Source organism: Centropristis striata, chromosome 11 (assembly GCF_030273125.1).
Source record: "Centropristis striata isolate RG_2023a ecotype Rhode Island chromosome 11, C.striata_1.0, whole genome shotgun sequence".
NCBI lineage: Eukaryota > Metazoa > Chordata > Actinopteri > Perciformes > Serranidae > Centropristis > Centropristis striata.
Window position 1 is genome coordinate 29,874,095 of NC_081527.1, and position 6,000 is coordinate 29,880,094.

Here is a 6,000-nt window from a genome sequence, read left to right on the forward strand (position 1 = left end):
ACATCTCAGTGGCGTAGGGGGGACCATGTGATCCCGTCTCTGTACCACCTTCGGAGGTAGTAACAGACGATAATGTTATAATACTGAAACATGCCTCTCACTTTAATCCGACAGTAATTGAATCATGTAAAGCAAAATGCAGAAAAACTTTGCTTGAGTTTGTAGAATATATGACGGGCGGTTCTTCCACCATTATTGTTTTGACTGCACTTGCCGCTACACTCTCCTCCCACTTCCTTCCACAATGCTGGACTGCAATGTGAATTGCAATGTGAATTTACAGACTGGGGACGCCAGTATTAGGCAGAGCTTCATTACGAATGAAAAGGGGTCATCATTAAAGGCATTTGGCACTAGCTAAATATGTAAAAATATATATCTATGCTGGGAGCTAGAAGTCATTGGAAAAGGATGGCTCTGGAGCCACCCATTTCCTCCACCCGATGTGGCACTTTCCACTTTGGCACGTCTTCCATGTTAAATCCGTTGCATATATGAAGTCACAGAAACTGCCGCTAAGCGACAATAGAAAACCATATGTCACCACTGGAGTCTCATAAATCCCTCTGGGCCTTTTTTTGTGATGGAGACATGCCAAGTGAGCGTGAGAGTGCGTGGCCTGAAACTTTCCCAGCGGCCACTTCTTACCCTAATCTAAACCTGCCTAATGAAGATTTACTCCTTTTTGGTGTCAGCCTCAAGTGGCCTTCTGAGGAATCGCAGTTCAAGAAACAAATGATGGCTTTTTTATAAAGTGCTGCCATAAAAAAGAACTGCGTCTTAGATTTAAATGTTTCACTGAATATATGTCACAGGTTTCTTTGTTCACTGGTTACACAAGTACACGGAGTCAGAGATCACTTAAGGCAATTTATTCACACAGGCAAAAACAGTAAAAAAATGCTGGGGGTGATGAAGGGGCACAGTCCACATCAAGGACGAAGTCTACCAGATCCTGGAGAGAGGATCGGCCAAGAGGAGGACCGCGTCCACGCTCATACATGCATACTCTAGTCGCTCCCACTCGCTGTTCTCCGTCTCCATCCACATGAAGGAGGTCACTGTGGACATAGAGGAGCTGGTCAAGATCAGAAAACTCAACCTGGTGGCTCTGGCGGGCAGTGAGAACATTGGGCGTTCTGGCGCTGTGGATAAGAGAGCCTGTGAGGCGGGAAACATCAACCAATCACTGCTGACGCTGGGACGAGTCATCACGGCGCTGGTAGAGAAACGAGCCCACGTCCTCTAACGAGTCGAAGCTGACCAGGATCCTGCAGACAACGCCAAAAAGTCACAGGTTTCCAAAAGTCCGCTATTATCCGTTATTGTTATTCATAAATAACTGTTATTGTACTGTACTGTACTGTAAAATAAAAAATATAAAATAACAGAACATATTTCGCCGCTGCTTTTATGAAACTAAGTAGCGGCCAAATTCAGCCAGGATCAGTGAAATATTCAGGCTTAATCCACTTTGTGGCTTTTACTTGCTAAATCGTGCAGATTCAACCTTAAAGCATCTTCTTCCATTTTCACAAATATGTGTCATTTGTCATTCAGTGCTGATGCCAAAGCCACATCCATGTCGTGAACTGATTTTGAAATTGCGGCGCTGAATTTGTTTATTTATTTTTATTAAACTGATAACAGATGCTTGATCTTAGCCAAAAGGCAGAGAGCGGCGCTGAATTTAAGCAGGAGGTCCAATTACGCAATGACGCACAGCTGCACACTCTGTAGGCTGTCCCATTTGTGCGTTACACCAGTGAAAGGAAGGACTCTGGCCTCGCCTCCGGAGGACCCGACTCCTACGGAAGGATCCTACCAAGGAAGGATCCTTGACTTTGGGATACAGCTAATGATTCAAAAACAAAACAATTAAGGATAAATCAATACACTGCAAAACACACAAAAAAGTCTCCTGGTGACTTTGTGACATATGTGATAAAGCTTCAAAGACACAGAGTATGATGTCTCATAGGGTGGAGGACATGTTATGTAAGCTCCTGTGAGGAAAATATAAGGTAAGTGTGATGAACACTGGTGCTGTTGTTATACCCAAAAAAGGATATTACTGTAGCCTGTGAGTCAGCTGTCTTTAACAGAGCAGGAGCTGCAGCTGTGAGACCTCCTCCTAAATAAAAATGCATCATGCCTGACCTCATGCAACAGATGCCCTTAATGTAGCAGAAGCCACAGCAAACCACTAGCTGCTGAACACATTTTTTGGCCACTCCCAGTAACAGTGAGGGATATCCTTTTTCACGTCGGAGTGCTCAGCTAATCCAAATACCAGTTTGACTGGGAGCGAGAGGGTGTGGTGCCTCTGTGTGAGCTAACAGGGCCGTCTAGTTGTCCTTGAGCAACAAGTCCCCAAAGACCACATTGTCTACTGTTTCATCATCTATGGGAATGGGAGTGTTTTTCCAGTAATATGAGCTGGTTTTGTACTTGTTTTACCTTTCTTCACACATTCTGATACTTTGAAAGCAGGCTGACGTGTCAATTTATCACACTGAGTTACATATTTACCAGATACCTCCACCCCACCCCGAACTGTGTACCAAAGGGCTCAGCGTCCAACTAAGCCTATTAGTTGACAGCTGTGTCTTGGTTATTATAGTCTTGTAGCGTGTAGATTAACTTTCATTGTTAATTCGTTAGACTGTGGGTGTAGATGTGTTTGGGGAATAACATTACATTAATCTGCATTGTCTGTCAGGCTTAATTAGTGCTCACAAATTAGGAAATAATCACTTTATTTCCACTCAAAACTTATGCAGTTATTTGTTGAACAATATCTCCCTAGTCTATGGGTAAAACATGCAAAAACACTGGAATGACCCTTTAATATTCACGTTGCATATTGTATACTGTCCTGATCTTTAATCTTTTTAACCCCTTGTCATGCTGCACTCACAGGTCTTTGATGATTTGTAGTACTAGTTACCAGGTAAACAAAGATAATATTTGTTTATGCAAATGTAACATGTTATGCATGCTAGAAAACTGACAGCACTCTATACTGGAATCACTGGTTTGTCCTTCTTCTGGTTTGTATGTAGCGCTTCCCTCAATAATATTCAATAAGGGGAGAGCTGTTGGGTTCTTTTATTCTGTTAGCAATATTACTTTTAACCCTAATTTTACAGACTTTAAATATAATCTTGTATTTCTATGTTATTAATGCTCTGTTTTTTAAACACTCTAATTCACTGGTTTTAATATAAATTATTTTATTCAAACTTTAACCTATTTGTCCTTTTAACCTATGAAATAAATCCTTATTCAGAATCATGCAAATAAAATGATCAAACACCAGTTTGAAGTAAAGAAACCTCAATTATTTACTTGAACAAAAATAAAAAAGACAATTTTAAACATACAGAATAGTAAATTAAAATGACTTATTTTCTACCTTTTTATGCAATTATGTTCACCAATATGAAACAAAATAGATATCTCTATTTCAAATATATGAGAAAAACACTCAAATCTCCCTCATGAACACCAAACACACTATGTGGGCCCACAACACACACACAACAATACAAGCCGGCACTACTTAATTATGCAAATCAAAATAAAGTTGCAGGCCTGATGCGTGGCTCGGGTTCGTTGCGGCCTCAAACAAAATGACCGTTATGCTCCAGCTGAGCAAAATAAATGAATCGGTACCTTCACGTTTCTGTCTGTGTCTGCAACCAACCGCACAGGTGCCGCTACGTCCTCCAGCAGTCGTCCTCACGTCCGTCCACGGGATGACACGCACCGCTCCGGTCTCCTCCGTATCTCGTTGAAACAGCGGCTCCACTCGGCTCCGTCCAGCTGCGTTAGCTTGGCAGTTCCTCTAGTACGCCCACGTGTTGTGGCGAAACTCAACTAATGCACCGTCCTCGTAGCTAGCTTCCTTCTTAATCAGCGCGACCCACCGTGCAGCTTCGTGTTGAAGTCACGGCAAAAACTGTCATGCACTCGCACTGTCCCGACTGTTGCTTTAACACTCGCAGTCACAAATACACACAGTGTCACACTTTTTAACTCTAGAAAAACTTTAGCTACTTGGTCATTACATTCATGCTCACTCATGCCTTTCCATACATCTTTCTTCTCTCTTCCCCTTACTCTCTGTCCCCTCCCTTTTTCCTCCGTGAGAAACACCTGCCTCTCGGACGCACAGACCACCTCATACAATTAGTACAGACAATTACCAGAACATTGGTTCCTACCCAAATGAATAAACAAATAAAATCTTAAAATGATAACAAACATTTCTAAGATACTTTTGAATACATTTTACTCACTATACTTCGTTTAAATGTATTTATATATATATATATAGATTTGTATATTTCTAATTATCTCTTTTTTAACTAACCATGTTTTGCAACTAGGTTACATACTCCCCCTTCTAAATGGTTTCGATGTCCTCATCAAACAATATAGCATGCAACTTTTTACAGTTCACTATTGGAAAGGGTTAATGACTCATTCAACTTAACTTTTGCCAACCTTAATGATTACCCCCCTATGCACAATAGTGATGGGCTGATCCCTTGCATTACCAGGCTCATCATAAGTTAACCTAATGACTGGTTTCACTTTTCTTTTTGGATGGTTTTCAGGTTTGCTACCTGCACTAGTTTTAGTGACTGTCCCTGACTGATCAATATGACAAGCGTTGTCAGACTCCAGGTCACTCTCTTCATCAGAATCTGGCTCGTCCTCTGCTCCTGCCATACTGCCGTGTTCCTCTTCTACAATGTCCTCCTCAGGATTTACGTCAGATGCTTGAGAAGAATCACTGTCCTCTTGAATGAGGGCTGACTGTCCTGCAGTATTTCTTTCATTCTGTAGGATCTCCTTCAGGTAAGTACTGTAGGGTTTTGCAGGTCCATAGCACTCCACCTCTGAAGAGGAATCTGAAAACTCCTGCAATTCCTGAAGAGTGTCCTGTGCTTCAGGTGAGAGTGTTTCTGATCTGCTCTTTGTTTCAGCTCTTGTCCTTGCCTTCGATGGTGCCTTGACTTCAGTCTCCACTGTTGGCAATCTCACCAACTGTCCAATGGGCAGAAGATGATCACGATGGAGAGTTTTTATTCCTCCCCCATCCTCTTGTTTCACCTTGTACACTGGAATGTGCGGCATCTTTGACAGAACGACATAAGGAATAGGACTCCACCGACTTTCCAGCTTGTGTTTTCCTTTCAGTCCCAGATTCCTTAGCAACACTCTGTCTCCAACATCCAGTGTCTGGAATCCCACTCTTTTGTCATAGGACCTCTTGTTCCTCTGATGTGTCTTACCGGCAGCTTCAGATGCAAGCTTGTAAGCTCTTTGCAAGTCTTCTTTGAGTTTGACCACATAGCGTGAATGGCAACCCTCAGCTTTGCCGTCTGGAGAAGTTCCAAAGCACAAGTCTACGGCAAGTCTTGCTTCGCGACCAAACATCAAAAAATAGGGCGAGTACCCTGTAGCGTCACATTTGGTACTGTTATAGGCATGAACCAAGTAGCCCACATGTTTGCTCCACGCCCGTTTCTTCTCACACCCTAGGGTTCCCAGCATGGAAAGAAGAGTTCTGTTAAATCTCTCTGGCTGCGGATCTCCTTGCGGGTGATAGGGAGTGGTCCGTGACTTTCGGATTCCCATCATTTTCAAGAGCTCCTTGATGAGTTGGCTCTCAAAATCTCTCCCCTGATCTGAGTGGATTCTTGCTGGTAGGCCATAATTTATGAAATATTTGTCCACCAGGATCTTTGCCACTGTCTGCGCTTTCTGATTTCTGCTGGGGAAAGCTTGAGCATAACGTGTAAAATGATCTGTGACGACCAACACGTTGCTAATGCCTGAAGAATCTGGCTCCATGGACAGAAAATCAATGCAAACCAGGTCCATTGGTCCACTGCTTGTAATGTGATGTAATGGTGCTGCTCTATGACAGGGGGTCTTTCGAGTAACACACTCTCCACAGTTCTTTATATACTGTTCAACATCACT